Source organism: Hemiscyllium ocellatum, unplaced genomic scaffold, assembly GCF_020745735.1.
Source record: "Hemiscyllium ocellatum isolate sHemOce1 unplaced genomic scaffold, sHemOce1.pat.X.cur. scaffold_2083_pat_ctg1, whole genome shotgun sequence".
NCBI classification, from domain to species: Eukaryota; Metazoa; Chordata; class Chondrichthyes; order Orectolobiformes; family Hemiscylliidae; genus Hemiscyllium; species Hemiscyllium ocellatum.
The window spans coordinates 54,722-78,706 of record NW_026867966.1 but is presented as its reverse complement, the minus strand read 5'-3'; the positions used below and the strand labels follow the sequence as shown (position 1 = coordinate 78,706).

General features: G+C 42.1%; 2 long non-coding RNA genes across 4 annotated transcripts in view; one reads left to right on the top strand and one right to left on the bottom strand.

The window, feature by feature from the left end:
* Positions 1-697: 697 nt before the first annotated feature.
* On the top strand, positions 698-8,074 carry LOC132811099 (uncharacterized). Its single transcript, XR_009643177.1, has 3 exons — positions 698-762; positions 1,399-1,505; positions 7,972-8,074. It is a non-coding gene; the product is annotated as an uncharacterized LOC132811099 (long non-coding RNA).
* Positions 8,075-8,240: 166 nt separating this feature from the next.
* The window catches only part of LOC132811098 (uncharacterized), a 67,927-nt gene continuing 52,182 nt past the window's right edge, over positions 8,241-23,985 (bottom strand). The window contains exons 5-7 of one of the 3 annotated variants that reach the window (XR_009643175.1): positions 14,756-14,851; positions 9,502-9,675; positions 8,241-8,275 (exon numbers count right to left, since the gene is read on the bottom strand). This is a non-coding gene — a long non-coding RNA (uncharacterized LOC132811098). Of the gene's footprint in view, positions 8,276-9,501; positions 9,676-14,631; positions 14,852-21,251; positions 21,379-23,985 lie in introns of those variants that run through there. The other 2 variants (XR_009643174.1, XR_009643176.1) reach the window with 2 other exon arrangements.

Below are 23,985 nucleotides of genomic sequence, written 5' to 3'. Positions count from 1 at the left end.
AACATTTCAACTCCCCCTCCCACTCTGCCGAGGACATGGAGGTCCTGGGCCTCCTTCACCGCCGCTCCCTCACCACCAGACGCCTGGAGGAAGAACGCCTCATCTTCCGCCTCAGAACACTTCAACCCCAGGGCATCAATGTGGACTTCAACAGTTTCCTCATTTCCCCTTCCCCCACCTCACCCTAGTTCAAACTTCCAGCTCAGCACTGTCCCCATGACTTGTCCGGCCTTGCCCTACCTGCCTGTCTTCTTTCCCACCTATCCACTCCACCCTCTCCTCCCTGACCTGTCACCTTCATCCTCTCCCCCACTCACCCATTGGACTCTATGCTACTTTCTCCCCACCCTCCTCTCGCTTATCTCTCCACGCTTCAGGCTCACTGCCTTTATTCCTGATGAAGGGCTTTTTCTCTGCCCTTTGGATGCTGCATGAACTGCTGTGCTCTTCCAGCACCACTGACCCAGAATCTGGGATCCAGCATCTGCAGTCATTGTTGTTACCTCCCATCACATGACCCAACATCTCAGCACAAGCAGGACACACTGCGCATGCTCCAGCCAACAGTGACCCCGGGTGATTGATGTCAGCACCGGACCAATGAAAGGACGGTGGGCGGAGCTGGAGGACCTAGCGGGAGGTTAGTCCTCCAACCAATCACAGTGAATGAAGGGCGGAGCTAACGTAAACCATGTGATCACCCTCGCGCCCGACAGAGTCGCTGTAATGAAAGCTCGGGAAGTTATGGAGAGAAAGGAGACGGTAAGGAAAGAAATAAACAGGGAAACGGGAGAAAAACTGTGTTGCCATGAGCGGAGAGGTTTTACAAACAAATTGTGCATGTCGGAAAACACAAATTTGAACGTCCCAGTCCCGTGTTTGCAGTAAATGGGGAATTGCCTCAGCGGCTGCAGGCCTGAGTGAGCGCCGCCATCTTTATTCGGGACAAGGATTCACTGGACACGTGCGGAGCCGCCATCTTTGTAGGGGGCAAGGTGCAGCCAGGCGCATGTGCAGCCTCTCTCTGGTACAGAGTCATTGTGATGACAGCAGCCAATCCTGCTCTGATTCACCTCTGGGCTCCCTCAGGACCACTTTGTCAATGTCTAGCTTCCTCAGTCTCCAACCATGGGGGTATGTTTGGTCTGTTTAATACTGTATTATTACTTTTATAGACCCTTTGTAAATGAGTTTTTCACTGTGGCCCAGCCCCTGACCATGTGCTGCTCTATTATCAGATTACTTTTATCTTGAATATTTTTGACAGTCAAGAATTCTTTTTTCCAATAAGCAAGTGTATTTTCCTTCCATTTCTGACTATCAAATTCTGCACCATTTTCATTCCCTGTAATTCATTTTGCACTCCCTGAAACATCAACTGTGTTTCTCCTTCCACAGATCCCAGTGATTAATGCCAAAGCCCTGTTGCCTGGGGAGAGGGTGATGTTTGACTTTCTTGTACAGCTGCAGTTTGTGTGGTGAAGGTGCTCCCACAATGTGGTTGGGTAAGAGACATTACAGATTATTCATTACAGCAACAGTGATGATTTGAAGATAATGTCCAAATCAAGAACAGTTTGTAGTTTTATTATCATGCTTTCACAAAAATATTATTGAGAACTTTAGATATGAGGCCAGAGATGGAGATATTTGGTCAGGTGACCAAAAGCATTGCCAAAAAGTAGGTTTTGAGGGATGTCTTAAAAGTGGAAAGCAGACCTGTGAGGTTTTGTCTGCAAATTCCAGACCATGGTGCTTTAGCAACTGTAGAATCAGCCAAACAATTGAAATAATGAATTAACAAATCATTGGGAGTCTCGAAGAAAATGGGTTGTCGAGGTCTCAAAGGATGTGTGGTGAAGGGAGCTAGGGATGATCACAGCCAGGAATTATATGAAGAGTGAGTTTTCTAAATTGTTGTTGCTTATGAATAGGAGCCTTTTGATGGATCAACATGTTTTGGGAGAAGTGAGCACATGGGTGACAGTTTTCAATTTTTCTTGAGATTACAGAGAGGTTGAATTTGGGAGGCTGGCTAGGAGTGTGTTTGGATAATTAAGTCTGGAGATAACACACGATGGATGAGAGTATATGAGCTGAGACAAGGATAGAATCAGCTAGAAATAGTGGTGTTGGAGTGGGACTGGGCTGTCCCCCTCACCTCACCTCTGGGATTCAGCTGGTTGTCAGGTTGTGAATCAGGGCGGTAACACAATCGGGAGCTGAGTGGCCCTGGTGGAGCCTAAAATGAGTGTCACTCAGCTGGCTGTTGCTGAGCAGCTGCTGCTTGGTCGTCCTGCTAATGACTACTTCCATCACTTTACTGCTGATCGAGTTGGACTGATGGAGGGAAATTGCCTGGATTGGATTTGCCCTGTGTTTTTATTTGAACATCCCTGGGCAATGTTCCACATTGTCAGTAGATTCCAGTGCTGGAGCGGTACGTGGCTTGGTGGGTGGCAAGTTCTGGAGCACAAGCTATCAGTATTATTGCCAGAATGTTAGCAGGACCCATAGCCTTTACACTACTTAACCATTTTGTTGATATTATTCAAACTAAATCGAACTGGCTTAAAGCTCACATCTGTGATGTTAGGAACCACTGGAGAAGGCTGAGATGGATCATCCCACTTTGCATCTGGCTGAAAATTGCTGCAAATGCTGTCATCTTATCTTTTGCATGGATGTGTGAGACCCCTCCATCAGTAAGGGTGGGGATATCTGTAGTGCTTCCTGCAACTAGTTGTTTAATTGTCCATTACCATTCACAACTGGGTGTGGCAGAACTGCAGAGCCCTGATCCACTCCATTGGTTGTGGGATCACTTAGCTCTGTTGCTTGCTGCTGATGCTGTTTGATATGCAGATAGTCCTGCTTGGTAGCTTCACCAGGTTGGCACTTCATTTTTAGGTATGCCTGGTGCTGCTCATGGCATGCCCTCCTTTCCTGTCCATTGTGATGGGTGAGTGCAGGATGTACAAACCCATGAGATTACAGATTGTGCTGGAGTACAGTTCTGCTGCTGTTGTTATCCCACAGTGCCTCAGAGAGATCCAGTTTGAGTTCCTACATCTGTCCCATTTAGCACGGTGATAGTACCACTCAACTTTTTTTCTCAACTTTATGGCGAGGCTTTGTCTCCAAAAGGACTGTGTGATGGTCGCTCTTACCGATACTGTCATGGACAGATGCATTTGCAGCTGGTAGATTCATAACGATAAGATGTAGTATCTTTTCCCTCTTGCTGGTTCCCTCACCACCTGCTGCAAACCCCATTTGAACAGTTATGTCCTTGAGGACTGAGACAGCTCAGTCTGAGCTACTCTATCAGCTACTGAGTTAGACTCACCTTCCCAGAAGTCCTTCGCTCCTACCTCGCACCTCTAATATTCCATGTCTTTTTTTCACTGGAGAAGGATGTGGAAGCTAGAGAGTTTGGAGAAATGAATAGTGATAACTTGAAAAGTGTCTGTTACAGAGGAGGAGTTTCAGGATGTCTTAAATTGCATCAAGGTGGATAAAGCCTTGGGACCTGATCAGGTGTATTCCAGAAATTTGTGGGAAGCTCGGGAAGTGATTGCTGGGCCCCTCCCTGACATATTGGTATTATCGTTCGTGACAGGTGAGGTGCTGGAAGACGGGTGCCTTTTTTTTTAAAAAAAGGTGGTAACAAAAGGCCAAGGAACACGAGAACAGTGAGCCTGAAGTCAGTGGCAGGCAAGTTGTTGGAAGGGATTCTGAGGGACAGGATTTACATGTATTTGGAAAGACAAGGAATGATTAGAGAGTCAGCATGGCTTTGTGCGTGGGAAATTGTCGCTCTAACCTGATTGAGGTTTTTTTTTGAAGAAGTGCTAGGAAGATTGATGAAGACAGACTGTGGACATTGTCTATATGGGCATTGAACAAGGTTCCACAGAGCAGACTGGTTAGCAAGGTTAGATAACATGGAATGCAGGGAGAACTATCTATTTGGATACAAAACAGGCTTGAAGGTAGGAGACAGTGGGTGGTGATGAAGGGTTGCTTTGTGGACTGGAAGTCTCTGAAAAGCAGTGTGCTGCAGGAATGGATATTGGGTCCTTAAATAAATGACTTGGATGTGAATATATGAGGTAGGTTTACAGAAAATACAAAATTGTAGGTGTAGTGGACAGTGAAGAAGGTTAGTTTAGAATACAACAGGATCTTGATCAGATGGGCCATTCGAGTGAGGAATGGCAGATGGAGTTCAATTTAGACAAATGTGAGCTGCTGCATTTTGGTAAGGCAAATCAGGACAGGACTTAATGTATTTAATGGTAAGTTCCTGGGGAGTGTTGCTGAAAAAAGAGGTACATTGTTCCTTGAATGTAGAGTCGCAGGTCGGCAGGTAGTGAAGGTGGTGTTTGGTATGCTTATATTTATTGGTCAATGCATTGAATACAGAAGCTGGGACGTTATATTGTGGCTGGATAGGACATTTGACAATGAGAACCTTTTTCCACGTATGGAGTCAGCTATTACGAGGGGGCATAGCTTTAAATTAAGGGGAGGTAGGTATAGGACAGATGTTAGGGGTAGATTCTTTACTCAGCGAGTCGTGAGTTCATGGAATGCCCTGCCAGTAGCAGTGGTGGACTCTCCCTTTTTATGGGCATTTAAACGGGCATTGGATAGGCAAATGGAGGGTAGTGGGCTCGTGTAGGTTAGGTGGGCTTGGGTCGGCGCAACATCGAGGGCCAAAGGGCCTGTACTGCGCTGTATTTTTATGTTCTTTGTTCTATGATAAAGCCATTTCAGGAATTCCGTTTTCAGTTCGAATGTTCCTGTTCTGAGAAGGATGTTGTGAAACTTGAAATGGTTCAGACAAGATTTACAAAGATTTGCTACAGTTGGAGGATTTGGGCTACACGGAGAGGCTAAATAGGCTGGGGTTAATTTCCCTTGAGAATCAAAGACTGAGAGGTGACGTTTGGGAGATTTATAAAATCACGAGGGGCGTGGATATGGTGAACAGCTGGGGTCTTTTTTTCCCCAGGTTAGGTGAGTCCAAAACAAGACCACGTGGGTTTAAGTTGAGAGGGCAAAGATTTAAAAGGGATCAAAGGGGCAACGTTTTCAAGCTGAGTGTGGTGTGTGGATGGAATGAGCTGCCAGATGAAGTAGTGGAGACTGATACAATTACAACATTTAAAAGGCATCCGATTGGGTACGTGATTAGGAAGGGTTTTGAGGAATTCAGACCAATATCTGGCAAGTGGGACTCCGTTAGTTTAGGATTCCTAGTTGGCATGAGCGAATTGGTCCATTGTTTCTGAGCTGTACATCTCAGCACAGATAATTCTTGGATCTGAGAAGGTTAAGCAGTGATTTCGACAAGGGGGAGATTTGTTTCTAGGATATTTTAATTTGCAGAGAGAGGGGAATTGTTAACAATGTCACAATATTAGTAACTACTTTAAGTTAAATGGAAAATAATGTGAATATGTGACCTATATTTTACTGAGTACATTCTGAGCATCTGGAACAGTCTGAACAGCGGGTGGACACAGATTCAGCAGGTGTTCTCAAACAGATTTGCAATTTTACTTCTTACGGAAAGATTGGGAGGCTGTGGGTAAATGCGAGGGGAGTTGGGACGGATTTGCAGCATCTCCAGAGGGAGAGCGTACAGCCTCAATGGGCTGAATAGCCCCCAGCCCCTGTGCTCTGTGATACTGCCCCATTCACTGTGAATGATGAAGCTCATCCCAAGGCAGAGAGAGCGAGGAGCCCACCACTCACCTCACAATGGGGGATGGCTTGATTGATGGCAGCTCCAGACCAATGGGAGGTGAGTCTGTGTGGTCCTGCAGCCAATGGGAGTGAATGAGGGGTGTGGCCAGCAAGACGACACCTGTCCATGAGCTGTGCAGGTGCAGTGTCACTGGGTGGGGGTGGGAGAGACAGCAGAGACTGGGACAGAGGCTGTTGGACCTGAATTACAAACTCCCGGTAAATTAAAACCAAAAGAACTGCAGATGCTGTAAATCAGAAACAACAACCAGGAGGTTCTGGAGAAGCTCAGCAGGTCTGGCAGCATCTGTGACGAGAAATCAGAGTTAACGTTTCAGATCCGGTGTCCCTTCCTCACAGCTGATGTTACTGTGAGAACAAATGTTGGTTTATATGCAGAAGGTAGGGTTTGGGGAGGATGTAAGGAGTAAAGGATAGGTAGGGATAGAGCGAGAAGAACGGTTGGATAAAGGAGTAGATAACGATCTGGCTGGGGGAGGGTGACTAGCTGTTAATGGAGACTATTAGTGGCAAACCATAGGTAGTGTGTAATGACAGGCTGTGAGAACAAGGCCTAGTGTGTGGGGTAGGGGGCTAGGACATGGGGTTGTTAAGCTATGGTTAACCACTAACTGTCTCCGTTGTAAGCTGTTCCCCACATACATCACTCCACGATTGGAGCTGCAGATGGGCGGCACAGTGGTTAGCACTGTTACATCACAGCGCCAGAGACCTGCGTTCAATTCCCACTTCAGGCAACTGTCTGTGTGGAGTTTGCACATTCTCCCCGTGTCTGTGTGGGTTTCATCCGGGTGCTCCGGTTTCCTCCCACAGTCCAAAAGTGTGCAGATTAGGTGAATTGGCCATGCTAAATTGCCCGTAGTGTTAGATGTAGGGGATTGGGTCTGGGTGGGTTGCTCATTAGAGGGTTGGTGTGGGCTTGTTGGGCCAAAGGGCCTGTTTCCACACTGTAAGTAATCTAATCTAAAAAAAAACTCTTGAATATCTTTCCTAATCCCCTCTGTCCTCCTTAAATATGTATCTTAAAGTTTTTCTCTTTAATCAATGTTTCCAGCATTCGTGAAACACTTTAGGAGAATTGTCAGTGTGAAAGGCTCCATAAAATGCAGGTAGTTGTTGTTAATGTCTGACATCAGGAGAAACAGGAATGAACCCTCACTCTTATACCTCTTATAAGAAGATGGGGCTGGGACTGGAAGACCAGGCAGTGCCTGTCGGTCCTCCAACCAATCGGAGTGAATGAGGGGCGTGGCTATAAGCAACCACGTGATCAGCTTCACTGGCAGCACAGTGTGTGTTGTGACCAAGGCATTGGGAATGTGTGAAGGTGCAGGGCAGGGGAAAGGAAAGGCATATTGACCAGGAAGGGAAGGAAATTTTAATGGAACGGGCTGAGACGTTTTACAGAACTTAGTGCACATCGGAAAACACAAATTTGAAAATCCCAGGACCGTGTTTGTGGCAAACGGGAAAATGCTTCAAATGGTGAATGGTGCGAGTGAGCGCCGCCACCTTTATTGGGGGCAGTGATTCATGGGACATGAGTGTGGCAGCCAACTTTGTGAGGGGCAAGCTGCAGGGGGACACATGCACAGCTTTGCCTGGCAGGGAGAGATAGGGCAGGTTTTAGAGTGTCAGAGTCAGGGTGTTTTCAATGTCAGAGTGTGATGCTGGAAAAGCACAGCCGGTCAAGCAGCAGCCAATCGGTGGGAAGGAAGATGGACAAGAATGTGGTGCCGAGTTGGAAGGCTGGATCTGGGATAAGGTGGGGGGAGTGGAAATGAGGAAACTGGTGAAATCCACATTGATCCCATGTGGTTGGAGGATCCGAACACAGAAGATGAGGCGTTCTTTCTCCAGGCATCAGGTGCCTGGGATTTGGCGGTGGAGGTGGCCCAGGCCCTGCATGTCCTTGGTGGAGCGGGAAGGGGAGTTAAAGTGTTGGGAAACAGGGTGTTTGGGTTGTTCAGTGTTTTACTGTTACTTTCACAGACCTTTTGTGAGTTAATTTTCCTCTGCTGCCCAACCCCTGACAACGTGCTGCTCTCTAAACGGACTGAATTTTCCACAATCACTTTGCCAGTGAATCATTCCTTTTTACAACAAAAGAGGGCATTTTCCTTCCATTTCTGACCATCAAATTCTGCAACATTTTCATTCCCTGAAATATCAACTGTGTTTCTCCTTCCACAGATCCCAGTGATTAATGCCAAAGCCCCATTGCCTGTGGAGAGGGTGATGTTTGACTTCCTTGTACAGCTGCAGTTTGTGTGGTGAAGGTGCTCCCACAATGTGGTTGGGTAAGAGATGTTACAGATTATTCACTCAGCGACAGAGAAAAGTTGAAAATGTATGTGCAAATCAACAACAGTTCGTATTTTTATCATTTTTATAATTTCACGAAATACTATTGATGATTTCTGACATTAGGCAACAGATGGGTATATTAGGTCAGGTGATCAAAAGAATTGCCAAATAAGCAGGTTTTCGGGGATACCTTAAAGGAGAAAAACAGATATGAAAGGATTAGGATAGGAATTCCAGACCGTGTTGCCTTGACAACAGTAGAAACAGCCAATCCGGTGAAGCAATGAATAAACACATCGTTGGGAGTCTGACAGAAAATGAGTTGTTGAGGTCTCACAGGTTGTGTGGTGCAGGGAGACAGGGATGTTCACAGCCAGGAATTACATCGAGTGAGAATTTTAAGTTGCTTGTAAACGGGAGCCTTTTGTTGGATCAACAACTTATAGAACAAGCGAGCACTTGGGCAATAGAGTTTTAGATATTCTTGATATTATATGTAAGTTGAATGTGGGAGGCTGGCCAGGAGTGTGTTTGGATAATGGAGTCTGGAGATAACACAGGGATGGAGCAAGTATTTCAGTAAATGAGCTGAGACTAGGGTGGGGTTGGGTGATCTCACGAATGGAGAAATAGAATGTAGAGTCAGGCTCCTCCTCATCATCATCATCATCATCACTCCCCCTCACCGATTCACAGATATTGTTCCTTGTTCTGTCTGTCTTTTCTGGTTATGTCCTGCTCACCCATTCTGCTACCAACTAATATTTTACTTCAAGGTTGTTGGAAAATCCTTCTCCATCTCCACTCTCCCTTTCCTTTCTGAAGTCCTTGTATTCGGTGTCCCTCAAGGATCTATCCTTGGTCCCTCCAGTTTCTCACCTACATACTGCCAGGAAGTGACATCGTCCAAAAGCACTGTTAGGTTTCACATGTACACTGACAATGTCCAGCTCTACCTCCCCATCATCCCTCTCCATTACTCCACTGTTATTCTGTTATCAAACTGCTAACCATGCTCCCACTACTCGATTAGCTGCAATTTCCTCCAATGAAACATTGCAATGGTTAAACCCATTGCCTTCAGTTGATGTTACAAATTCCTTTCCCTCACTGCTGAGCCCCTCTCTCTCACTGGGAACTGAGGCAGAGCTACACTCTTCACAATATTGCTCTCCTATTCTGACGCCAAGGTGCCCTTCTGATCAGACATCTACACAATCACCAGCACCAGGAATTCCAATCTGTAAAATGTTGCTTGTTTCCCCCTCACCCCAGCTCCATTGCTACTGAAACCCCTTACCCGTGTTGGTGTTGCATTAAAGTTGACAAAACTAAAACAGAACCCTTGATTCTGCGACTGACCCAGAGTCTGGTTCTAGGTTCCCTCATGCTGGGACACATCCTGTCAGTCTTTACCTTGTCAAACCCCTGAGGAAGCCGATATGTTTGAAAGAGTTCACTTCTCATTCTTCCCAAATCGAGTGAGTAGAGTCCGGACTTCTTCAGCCTTTTCTTAAAAGAGAATCCCTTCAAACCAAGGATCATCCCAGTCAATCTTCTCTGAATGCCTCCGATGAAGTGATGTATTCCCTTAAATAAAGGTAGCAAAACTTCTCATTACTCCAGATGTGGTCTCACTAGCACTTTATAAAGTTGTTCTCAGGTATATACTTCAAACACTTATACTGCAAATCCCTTGAAATCAGGAGCAATATTCCATTCCCCTTCCTGATGACCTGGTGTAACTTTGTGCTAGCTTGCTTTGTTTCCTGCACATTTACCTCTTGCTCCCTTTGTGGTGCAGCTTTCTACAGTTTCCACCAATTAAATAGTCCTCTGTTCTTTTATTATCTCCTCCAAAATGAACAACTTCACATTTTCCCAAGTGATACTCCATTTGCCAACTTGTTGCCCACTTCTCCAATGGATCCCTCTGTGTAAACTGTTTATAATCCTTTTGGAACTTTACTGTTATGCCTTTCCTAGGAGATTTTCCCCATCATTCTTCTAAACATTTCCTGGGAACACTGGGCAGTGGGAAGCATGCAGAGTTCCTGTCTTTTAAGGGATACTCTATGGAATGACTGGGAGGAGCTTGCTGCCTATTTGGTCAGAATGGTGACAACTTGCCCCTGAAGCTGCATGAGCCTTTCACCCCCCCCCCCCCATGTCTTATTGATGAGGCACAGCGGCAGCACAGAAGGGAAGAAGCAGCAGCAAATCCTGCTCTCCACATCTCACTAACACTTGGAACATTCTCTCCCATGTGTCAAAGATCTGCCCTGTTTAGTCACATGAAGTCCCAAAATGGAAACTAATAGAAACCCACGTAGATTTCCCCCTGAATGACAGCTGACCTCCACAAGGGGTAATGTGTCCAGTCATCCTGGGCCAGGAGGAGGGGATGATGAGAGTTTCTAACCTGATCTGACAGTGACGGTTTTATAAACTTGTAATACCTTTGGGCATTCAGATGGTAACCTCAGTATTTGTAACACCACACTCTGACAGAATTACTCAATTCATCAGGACCTGGATATTTGCATTTAGTTGTGAGTATTGTGTTCCAGCTCATTCCTATTTGATGCATAAAAGTTCTCCTTTGAATCAAACCATCCTGTCAATAGATCTCCCTCCAAGTCTTTCATATATGTCTTGTCAACAGTTTATGATGAGCTGATGAGTGTAAGGTTGATTATTCTAATGTATAATTTCTGTAAACCCCTCTGTCACAGGGCACCCACAATTTCCTCTGCTACAAGGAGAACAATCTGTTTCCCCAAACCCCTGATTCCCCAATGTCTGTTTGCTCTCTATAAGGTACACATCAGGATTGTGTTGGAACATTCTCCACTTGCCTGCATCAGTGCAGCCCCCAACAATATTAAAGAAAGTGAACATCCTCCAGGACAAAGCACTGTGCCTGAGTGGTGTCCCATCCCCCACCTTCAGCATTCCCTCTCCCCATCCCCGGGGTACAGTGGCATCACTGTGTAAAAGGGAAAGGCAGCATTGTCCTCCCAGACCATAGGGCTGCTCTCTCATTAGGGAGAGATGGCTGGTGGTGTGTTTAACCTGAAGGTTACCACAGCCCAGGCAAGGGGAGAGGTTAGAAAGGAGAGTCCATCTATTGTAGATGGATATTCTTGACCTGTACCATTAACACCCATGTCCCTGCAACTAAAATCCCCCATTCCTTGTACCATCCTGGTAAATCTCCTGTACCCCCTCTCAGGGACCCTGACATCCTTCCCAATGTATGGGCGATCTCTGGTTTACACAGACCCAGCTGCTCTGTGTTCCTGTGGGTGATGTCATCATAGAGCAACAGTTGCACTAAACCTCACTGTCTGTAAGGGTGGGAGACACAGAAATCCCGAAAACATTTGAGATGTATTTAGTGTGCACTTGCGATGCCATGATAGATGAGACTTTTCCACAAGTACTGGAAAGTAGATCAGGATAGTTCGGTGGTAGTTTTCTTTCTCACAGATGGATCACCAGAGCCTTTTTCTGTTCTGTATACAGCTGAGATGTTTATAATAGGAATATGACAGGCTCCATTGGACATCAGGTCAGAAAAGGTGATACTAGAGTAGATGGCACATGGTTGGTCGATGTTTTTGGGAGGTAAGTGAGACGGAGTGTTTTAAGATGAAATTCAGAAGCTCAGCTCAGTGGTTTACAATGACATTGATTAGATACTCATTAAGAGAGATCAGCTGGCAATTATAAGCTGTTTGCAGGATTATTGAATTGATAAAGGAGACAGACGTGCAGAGATTTTTTTGGAAGGCATTGCTTTTTCATTCAAATATCTCGGATGTTCAAGAGGTCTATGTAGCTGTTCATTGGTTCTCTTGTCCAGACGCTAATTTATAATTCATATCGCTTTTATTGTGCCCGGAGTTTTGAGATTTGTATCGGATTAAGAAGAAAACGTGAAGCTATTAAAATGAGAACTTGAGTGAATAGAAAGCACAGTAAATTTATATTACCGAGGAAACAGAGAGTATTTGCTCCAAATAAGCAGACAAATATTTTTTTATATCGAAAGTGTGGTGGTGGAAAAGAGAGCCGACCAGGCAGCATCCATGGAGCCGGGGATTCACGATAGAACATAGAACATAGAACAATAGCACAGAACAGGCCCTTCAGCCCACGATGTTGTGCTAAACATTTCCCCTAGATTAAGCACCCATCCATGTACCTATCCAATTGCCGCTTAAAGGTCACCAATGATTCTGACTCTGCCACTCCCACAGGCAGCGCATTCCATGCCCCCACCACTCTCTGGGTGAAGAACCTATCCCTGACATCCCCCCATACCTTCCCCCCTTCACCTTAAATTTATGTCCCCTTGTAACACTCTGTTGTACCTGGGGAAAAAGTCTCTGACTGTCTACTCTATCTATTCCTCTGATCATCTTATAAACCTCTATCAAGTCACCCCTCATCCTTCGCCGTTCCAACGAGAAAAGGCCGAGAACTCTCAACCTATCCTCGTACGACCTATTCTCCATTCCAGGCAACGTCCTGGTAAATCTTCTCTGCACCCTCTCCAAAGCTTCCACATCTTTCCTAATGTGAGGCGACCAGAACTGCACACAGTACTCCAAATGTGGCCTAACCAAAGTCCTGTACAGCTGCAACATCACTTCACGACTCTTGAATTCAATCCCTCTGCTAATGAACGCTAATACAACATAGGCCTTCTTACAAGCTCTATCCACCTGAGTGGCAACTTTCAAAGATCTATGTACATAGACCCCAAGATCCCTCTGTTCCTCCACCTGACTAAGAACCCGACTGTTAACTCTGTATTCCGCATTCTTATTTGTTCTTCCAAAATGGACAACCTTACACTTGACAGGGTTGAACTCCATCTGCCACTCCTCAGCCCAGCTCTGCATCATATCTGTTGCAGCTGACAACAGCCCTCCTCACTATCCACAGCTCCACAATCTTCGTATCATCTGCAAATTTACTGACTCACCTTTTGACTACCTCTTCCAAGTCATTAATAAAAATTACAAACAGCAGAGGACCCAGGACTGATCTGGGAACTCCACTTGTAACTGGGCTCCAGGCTGAATATTTACCATCTACTACCACTCTCTGACTTCAACCAGTTAGCCAGTTTTCTATCCAACTGGCCAAATTTCCCTCTATCCCATGCCTCCTGACTTTCTACATAAGCCTACCATGGGGAACCTTATCAAATGACTTACTAAAATCCATGTACACTACATCCACTGCTCTACCCTCATCCACATGCTTGGTCACCTCCTCAAAGAATTCAATAAGACGATGAAGGCTTATGCCTGAAACGTGGTTTCTGCTGCTCCTCAGATGCTGCCTGACATACTGTGCTATTCCAGCACCACATGCTTGTCTCTGATCTCCAGCATCTGCTTTCCCTCACTTTCTCCAAGTATTTGTAATGGACATGAACAGGAAAGGTTAGCCTCGGCAGTTGAACAAAACTAAATTTACACTTTCTTTTTGCAATATTTGGACTGAAAACCTGTTTGTGACCATGCAACACATCAGGACATATGAACATCTCTTCTATTAAAATCCTTGGCCATTCATAATAAAGAATAACCACTGCTCTGAACAACCAGTATCGTGTGTAATTACTGAACTGAAATACCAGAGGACAGCTATTGCATTTATTGGAGGGAATAATAACAGATCCTTACTGTGGCAGTGGGGATTGATCTCAGGAACAATCAGATAATTACTCTGATTATTCCCCTGAACAGTAATTAGCTGGTCATGGGGACCTTTGTGTGACCTCATGTTTAGTGTTTTGTGTGAGCATTGATTTCAAAAAACATTGAGATATTTTAAAAGATTTAGGAACACATTGGTAATCAAGTATTAAACATATTAACTGACGTCAAATTTTGACAAAATGTTAGAATTGCTTAGAGAAACACAACTAAACGATTGTAGAATTCCTGTTAGCACAGTGTGGTAACAGGCCATTTGGTCGAAAAGAAAATGACCCTCCAAAGAGTAACCCAGCCAAACACATTTCCCGATCATATTCCTCTACATTTCCTGCTGACTAATTACACACATCCCTGAACACAATGTGCAATTTAGCATGGCCAGATCACCGAACCTACACATCTTTGGATAGTGGGAGGAAACCACAGCAAAGTCATGTCGACATGGGGATAACATGAAAATTCCACACAGGCAGTCACCCGAGAATGGAATCAAACTGAGGTCTCTGGTGCTGTGAGGCCGCAATGCTAACCACTGAGCCACCATGCAACCATATGCTATAAGTAAAGTCAGTGATACATATGCAAAGACATATTTCAAATGAACACACTCCGATATTGTCAAAGGATGTCAAATTTACATTCAATATGAATAGATGAATGGAAAATAATAAAAAACGAAAATTCACGAATGAACATTAATTAGAAATTTAATTTGATCAAAGGCCATAACAACATTTGGACGAATTGCAATTTTTTAATAACAAACGTAGGTAATTAGCTGACTAATGAATAATTGGAAGTGGCATTTATTTATTTTATAAATGAAGAAAGCGACTTGTTTTACACGTTTGAAATACTGCAGAATGACAATGTATGGGTTCGAAATGTTTGAATCAAGCTCTTTTGAACAAAAAAACCTGATCACTTACGATCACTTAGCCCTTTCACCTTTAAGACCACAACATTCTCAAATATTTTCCACGGATTTAGAACCAGCAGAACTAGTTAATTTCTTTTGTTGAGAACTGGAAGAGAATAAAGAGCAGATACTGTGAATTAGTGATTCCATGTGAGCATTCGACTGAAGACAACATTCCTTCTTTCCAAAAATATATAACTTACAAAAATCCAAAATTTATTGTTATTTTTGAATGAAACAATAAAGAGATGTTAATTCTTTATCATTCGACTTTGTTGCATGAAAAATCCTTAAGTCTTATTGTGCTCCAAACATGATAAATCTTAGCATTGAAGTGAAATATAATTAAATGAATTCAACTATGTTTCCACAGGTAAAATAAAAATTGATATTAACAATGATTGTGACATTGTACCCTGCAAAATCTTTACAGTAGTTCATGTACTGTGCCGTAATTCCACATTTGCACAATGTACTGGATTGAATGAGTATTAAAAATTATTATATAACAACAACAATTAAATCGTCAAAGTCTATCATTGTATTAAGTAATAACGAGAAACCTCATTTTGCTATGGGACTGAGCGATGTCTGGAAATGAACTGGAATTAATTCAGTGAAAAGTAATTACAGTTCCCTGTATTTTAAGGCTGAGATTAAGGCTGATCATTCTAATGAGCAAACATCAGATATTTGCAATGATGTTGGATGGGAAGTCATTGGTTCTGTTGTGGGATAGGTGACCTGCAAAATAAATGCATTTTCACACTGGAGTATTAGTACTAAGCAACAATGGATTAAATTTAAATGTGAATCTTACTATATTTGTTCAAAAGGCTTTCTTAAAAATTGTGCCATTATTGTAATGACAATGTCTTGCTAATTAGTGTTGGACATGAAGAATTAAAATGATTCAATATTTCAAAAGCACTTTGCTGTGATGTTGATTGAATATTTATTAAGATCACTAAACTGAGGAATAGTACCTAGTTTTATGGATTGAAGATAAAAAAAAATGAGGCCATGCAGTGATTATTGAACAAGATTCTTCTTTTTAACACAAAAATATACATTCTACAAGAATCGTGAATTTCCATCCACTGAACTCCTTGTAGAGATGTGTTACATTGATTTATATGATTAATATTATGATGACTGTTTAAACATTTGTGTCAGAATTAGGAAGAGAATTAGTAGATCATGAAAGTGAACAGGAAATTGAACAAACAATGTAGTCAACAACATGTGGTATATAAAGCAATTTTAATAATTTTGTCATTATTGTATAATGATGAATAACGTCAGAATAGAAACGGCAAAAAACAATCGACCTGATCAAAGCTGTTCTTTTCTTACAATGAAATGAAAGCAATAATCATTTTGTAGCACACATGATTTGAAATAGCAGTCCTTTAATATGAAACATACCTTTTTGCAAAAATGTAGGAATTTCACAAATTTGAAATGAAGCGTTTGTTGAATTGCAACAAAAATGGCTATAATTTGAATTGTCTGTTGCACACAACAAAAAGCTTAAAAATTGTTAGAATGACAAAACTTTTGTTCCCAATGTTCTTGTATTCCAGTCAATGTCCAGGATAAAGTAGAATTATTGGTTGAAACAATATAAATCATCATTGATGACTGGACTGAAATATAAGATATCAATTGCACTTACTGCAGGGAATAGTAGACAAATGCTTACTGTTGTTATTAGTCTCAGGAACAATAAGGTATTTACTCAGTAATCAGGTGGTGATAAGGAACTTTGTGTTGCTTTATGTGCACTGTTTTGTGTTACCTTAATTTTATTGAAATCAATGTTATTTACATGAATTAGGAACAGACTGATATTTGGGTGTGAAGGATCTTATTTAAGATTAGACATTTTTAAATATTTACTAGAATTGCTGAGCAAAACACACTTAAGACATCATGCAATAAATGAGGTAATTGAGAAATATGTAAAGTCAATTTTCAAACGAACACACCCTGATATTTTCACAGCATTTCAATCTTACATTCAACATAAATAGGTGAGTGGAAAACTAAACATTTCACACAACTCACAAACAGATCAATAACTAAAAAATGATAAATAATAGCAAGTGGCATTTGTTTATTTTACTGAAGAAGAACAATATTATTTTCTAATATTTGTAGCACTGGAGCATCAAGTTCTATGTGTTGTCCGAACTAAGCTCTTCAGAACAAAACAAAATCAATGAATATAATTACTTCGTATATTTCATCTTTATGACTGCAATATTCTCAAATATTTTCCAAGGAATATTGATTGAGTGGAATTAGATACATTCTGTTATTAGTGACCTGAAAAAAGTAAATAACAAATACTGTGATTATTGGAATGAACAACAGATGGAAGCATATCGAATATTGATTTGGAAGGCAATTCAATTGATTTTTAGATATTTTCGAATCAGAATTCTGTACAAGGTGGGAATTGAAACTGTGCCTACTGGTGTGGTAGCAGAGACAATAACAGAGCTGCACAAGACTCCTTCATAACTTTCCCAACCATAATGGGCAAGGTGACAATCACACGCTTGTTACAAATTCTAAGCTAAAATGTTGTGTAATTACTGTAATTGATAATTGTTTCTAAAATCCTGATAGATAAGTTGACTTAATATTTTGAATGCACTTTGCTCTGATATCGATTGTATATTCATTAATACTAATAAACTCAAAATTAACATTAAAAGGTGGCTTTAATAATTAAGAAACACTCACCAACAATCGATTTTTTTTGTAGAGTCATGTCCATTTAATTAATGCCATTTTTACCGTGACAAATGTTTCGACATTTATGTCAGAATTAGGAAGACAATAATCAGAGCTGAAAATGTGTTGCCAGTTAAAGCACAGCAGGTCAGACTAATTAGGCCAGGAAAGTGAGTATGATTGGGAAGGAAAGGTAGTGTTAATGACATTTGGTCCCAGGAGTCATTTCGTACCAAATGACTGATAATTGTGGGATTATTTTTCATTGACAACTAATGTTGGAAGAAAAAGAAACGATCTCAACATTTCAAAAGCAGTTTCTTTTTCTGCTTATGAAATTAAATAAATATTGTTTTGGAGGTCATAGGATTTGAAAAATAGAAACAGCCATTTAATGTGAGATTTGAGCTGAAGAATCGTTCTTTTCACCCCAGTGTAGTGTTTCCAATAAATTAAAATTTAGTGTTAGTTGAACTAAAGAACAAATGGATGTACCTACATTGTTTTTTTGCACACATAAAAAGTAAAACAATTTTAACATGGAAATTATTTTGCTCTGAAAGTAATAATTTCACACAAAGTAAGTGTTTATATTGAATTGAAGTGTCAGCATAACTGCAGGAGTGGTTTCCACTGAATGAAGACTCAGAAGGCAGACAGAACTCTGGGAAGTGGAAGATGTTTACCTATGCTGCAACAAGTTAACATAGAACATAGAATATTACAGTGCAGTACAGGCCCTCCGGCCCTCGATGTTGTGCCGATCTGTCATACTAATCTGAAGCCCATCCAACCTACACTATTCCATGTACCTCCATATGCTTGTCCAATGACAACTTAAATGTACTTAAAGTTGGCGAATCTACTACAGTTCCAGGCAAAGCATTCCATAGGAGTAAGTGAGGACTGCAGATACTGGAGATCAGAGCTGCAAATGTGTTGCTGGAAAAGCGCAGCAGGTCAGGCAGCATCCAAGGAACAGGAGTATTGATGTTTTGGGCATAAGCCCTTCTTCAGGAATGAGGAAAGTGTGTCCAGCAGGCTAAGATAAAAGGTAAGGAGGAGGGACTTGGGGGAGGGGCATTGAAATTGCGATAGGTGGAAGGAGGTCAAGTTGAGGGTATAAGGCTGGAATGGGGTGGGGAGGAGAGGTCAGGAAAAGATTGCAGATTAGGAAGGCGGTGCTGAGTTCGAGGGATTTGACTGAGACAAGGTGGGGGAGGTGAAATGAGGAAACTGGAGAAATCTGAGTTTATCCCTTGTGGTTGGAGGGTTTCTAGGCGGGAGATGAGGCGCTCCTCCTCCAACTGTCGTGTTGCTATGGTCTGGCGATGGAGGAGTCAAAGGACCTGCATGCCCTTGGTGGAGTGGGAGGGGGATTTGAAGTGTTGAGTCACGGGGTGGTTGGGTTGGTTGGTCCGGGTGTCCTCTGAAACATTCCGCAAGTAAGCGGCCTGTCTCCCCATTATAGAGGAGGCCACATCGGGTGCAGCGGATGCAATAAATGATGTGTCTGGAGGTGGAGGTGAATTTGTGGCAGATATGGAATGATCCCTCGGGGCCTTGGAGGGAAGTAAAGGAGGAGGTTTGTGCGCATGTTTTGCATTTCTTGCGGTTTCAGGGGAAGGTGCCAGGAGTGGAGGTTGGGTTGGTAGGGGGTGTGGACCTGACGAGGGAGTCACGGAGGGAGTGGTCTTTTCGGAACACTGATAGGGGAGGGGAGGGAAATATATCCCTATGATGAGTCCGTTTGGAGTTGGCAAAAAAGCATTCCATACCCTTACTACGCTCTGAGTAAAGAAACTACCACTGACATCTGTTCTATATCTATCACCCCTCAATTTAAAGTTATGCCCCCTTGTGCTCCCCATCTTGGAAAATGCTCTCCCTGTCCACCCTATCTCACCCTCTGATTATCGTATATGTCTCTATTGTCACCTCTCAACCTTCTTCTCTCCAACGAAAACTGCCTCAAGTCCCTCAGCCTTTCCTTGTAGGACCTTCCCTCCATATCATCCTAGTAAATCTCCTCTGCACCCTTTCCAAAGCTTCTACATCCTTCATATAATGCAGTGACCAGAACTGTACACAATACTCCAAGTGCGGCTGCACCAGAGTTTTGTACAGCTGCAGCATAACCTCATGGTTCCAGAACTCGATCCCTCTATTAATAAAAGCTGAAACACTGTATGCCTTCTTAACAAGCCTGTCAACCTAGGTGGCAAATTTCAAGGATCTGTGTACCTGGACACTGAGATCTCTCTGCTCATTTACACTCCCAAGAATCTTAGCATTAGCCCAGTACTTTGCATTACAGTTATTCCAACCGAAGTGGATCACCTCACACTTGTCCATATTAAATTCCATTTGCCACCTCTCTGCCCAGCTCTGCAGCTTTTCTATGTCTCTCTGTAACGTACAACATCCTTCCTCATTAGCCACAACTCCACTGACTTCAGTGTTGTCTGCAAATTTACTAACCCACCCTTCTACGCCCTCATCCAGGTCGTTTATAAAAATGACGAACAGCAGTGGACCCAACACCGACCCTTGCGGTACACCACTGGTAACTGGACTCCAGGATGAACATTTCCCATCAACCACCACCCTCTGTCTTCTTTCAGCAAGGCAATTACTGTTCCAAACTGCTGTATCTCCCACAATCCCATTCCTCTGCAGTTTGTACAATAGCCTACTGTGGGGGACCTTTTTGAATGCCTTGCAGGGATCATCCCCCAAGGCCAATCTCAGAATGTAGGTCCATGACACACTGTAACGTGTACAGTAAAAGCAGTAATTGTACACACTTGCTGTATTACAATGGCCACATGCAATGTGGTTACAATCCTTCACTCCTTATACAGACATCCGATCCTGTAGAACACCTAATCTCAGATGGACATTGTTATGGATAGCCCCAGCTTCCTATTGTTTCATGATGTTTAAAAGCTCCTAAAATCTTCCGGCATTGGTATCTCTCAATGTATCTTATTTCTTCAGTTTACAAAGTTAATTATTACACTCCTTCCAGCCTCAAACTCTGCCTTGTCCACAATTCTCAAGAATCTGCAATTAGAAGTATTTTTAATGTTCTGAGCAACTTTAAAATAGTAACTGTTTCTGACAAATGAACCCTGTCTGTTGCCCTGATAGCTGCTGTGAAAGTTAACTGGGCTGTATGCTGCAGCTGGTGTTTATTCATTCACTGGGACAATTATTCTTTCATTAATGAAGGTCAGTGTTGGTCGTTTTTCTGTATCTGGCATGTTCTTATTACTCTCTGGAATATTACTGTCTGGACTGGCATACTGATGGATTTGGAGTAGGATTTTACAAAATATTATTTTCTTTCATCAAGATTGGAACAGACTGTTAGTTTATCTCTCCTCCACCATCTTGTGTTTTAATTCTAGGGCAGGTTGCGTCTTTTTGTTTGTCAGACATTTCGTATGAGCCAACATAGACCATTCTATTCCAGATGGGGCAGGGCACCCCTACAACAGCAAATCAACCAGGATTTCAGTATTAAAATACAAATCTGCATTCGCTACCATTAGGGAACAATACCGTGTAATATGCCTACGTCACTGAGACTTAATTCCACACTTAAAGCCAAATATAATGGATTTCATCAGTGATTAAATATTAGATATAAAGAAAAAATTGTCTTAAAACAGGTCACTGCAAACTTAAAATAATTAGAAACTTCATATTGCTATCTGTAACATGTAGAAATGAACATTAATTATTGGAGTCTAAAACAATTAGACGTATCTTCATTTGTAATATTAATCCAATGATTTCTCTGAACATTCAAATGAGAAGGCATCAGATATTTCCTGTGAGTGTTGGATGAGGAATCATTGCTTGGTTCATGGTTGTGTTGACCTGGAAAAAAGATCCATTTTGCTGTGTAAAATTGGCACGACGAAATAATGGTTTAAATTGAAATGTGAATCTCATGATATTTGTTACTAAACTTAAACAGAATTATTGTGTGATGTTGGTCTAACAATGAATTGGTAATTTATTTTAGAATGCTGACACATTAAATGATTCAATATTTCCAAACGAGTTTGCTCTGATATCGATGACACAGTAATTAGTATCAGTGAGCTGAGAACTAGAATGCTGGCATGATGGTTTGGAAAATACATTCGATATGCAGTGATTATTGATCAGAACTGTTTGGTCATTCAACATTCTCAGATACTCCTGCAATCTTTACTTGCTGTCTCAGCTTTTCTTCTGTGGAAATACAATATATAATCCATTCAATTTTCCATGTCATCAATATTCAGTCATTTGTGTCAGCATTACAAAGAAAATAAATCGATAAGGAACATGGTTATTATAGCGAAATACAGTCAACAGCATTTAAAGAGGAAATGTTTCAATAGTGTCTCTGAGTAAACACGTGAAAAGGTTTAATGGGGATCTGTTCACAATGTACTTAGCCACAATTACATTTTCTTAACATGATGACTGGAGGGAACTTATCAGAAAACTCGCCTATATTTAGGAATTCCTTCATCTCGATACATGTTACTATCAGCATCCTCAGTCACAAATAATGAAGTGTGATTATTGGCATGGGAACATGTGGTGTGTAAATTATAAGAAGGTATCTCTTGCATATCTTTGGGATGATGTGATAGCGTGCTGCCTGCTGTGTTTACTTATCCTGAGAACAATATGATACTGACAAAAGGTTTTTCACTGAACAATTATCAGGTGGCCTTGAAGACCATCTTATGGCTTTATGTGCAGTGATCACTTTGATTTCAAGAGCTTTGATATATTTTCCATGATTTGGAAAGTGATTAGATTACTTACACTGTGGAAACAGGCCCTTTGGCCCAACAAGTCCACACGGACCTACTGAAGCGCAACCCACCCAGACCCATTCCCCTACATTTACTCCTTCACCTAACACTATGGGCAATTTAGCATGGCCAATTCACCTAACCTGCACATTTTTGGATTGTGGGAGAAAAGCGGAGCACCCAGAGGAAACCCACGCAGACACGGGGAGAATGTGCAAGCTCCACACAGTCAGTCACCTGAGGCGGGCACTGCACCCGGGTCTTTGGCCCTGTGAGGCAGCAGTGCTAACAACTGTGCCACCGTGCCACCCAATGTTCAATAGTTTTGTGACAAATGTCTAATGTGGTCATTAGCTGGATTCAAAGCATTCAATGTGTTGGTGCAAAAACCCTTCATTGTTGACACTTTCAAGAGAGGTATATAATGCTCAGGCATTGGCTGGAAGTCAAGGTGTAAGAAAATTTGGGTCATCCTGGAACTGATTGATTCTCGCTGCTGTTTGACTTAATTTGATTAATTTTGTGTTTGTCCCGATTTATCTGGCTGTAGGTGAATTTAGAATGTATAATTTCTGTCCAAGGGTCACCTCACATCACTGGAGAGTGAAAATATAGTTTACATACCGTGATAACAATGAATTGATAATTAAATCTTGTGTTTTAACAGATAAAATGATTTATGTTTTCCAGTAGGTGTTAGATATTGATTAGATATTTATTAAAATAGATAAACTGAGAATTGTAATCCTGTTGCAGGATTGTTGAATTGTTAAAAGGTACATATGTAGAGTGTTTTTGGAATGATTTGGTGGTGCCAGTGTTAGATTGGGCTGTACAAAGTTAAAAAAAATCAAGCACCACCAGGTTATGAACCAACAGGTTTATTTTGAAGAACTAGCTTTCAGAGCGCTGCTCCTTCATCAGTTGGTTGAAGGAGCAGCACTCCGAAAGCTAGCGCTTCCAAATAAACCTCTTGGACCATAACCTGGTTTTGTGTGATTATTTAACTTTGTTTTTTGGAAGGAATTGTTTTTTTCATTCAAATATACAGGCTGTTCAAGAATTCTATCTAGCCTTCCATGGCTTTCGTTTAGAGACCACACATTTATAGATTAGATTAGATTAGATTAGATTACTTACAGTGTGGAAACAGGCCCTTTGGCCCAACAAGTCCACACTGACCCTCCGAAGAGCAACCCACCCAGACTCATTTCCCTACATTTACCACTTCACTACGGGCAATTTAGTATGGTCAATTCACCTAACCTGTCCATTTTTTTGGACTGTGGGAGGAAACCGGAGCACCCGGAAGAAACCCACACAGACACGGGGGAGAATGTGCGAATTTCACACAGACAGTTGCCTGAGGTGGAATTTGAACCAGGGTCCCTGGCGCTGTGAGGCAGCAGTGCCACCATGCCACCCACAATTCATATAATTTTCACTGTAATCAGTATTTCAAATTTGCATTAGATTTAAGATGAAAATGAGGACCAATTAACGAGTGCTTCCATGAATGGAAAACACAGTAAATTGAATTTACAGAAGCAAATTCAAGTTTGATCCGAATAAGCAAATCAATACTTTGAATGGAAATGATCCGAAAATGTTTACATCTACATTTGAACTAAGTCAAATGACTCTTTTTTTGAAATAATTGGACTGAAAA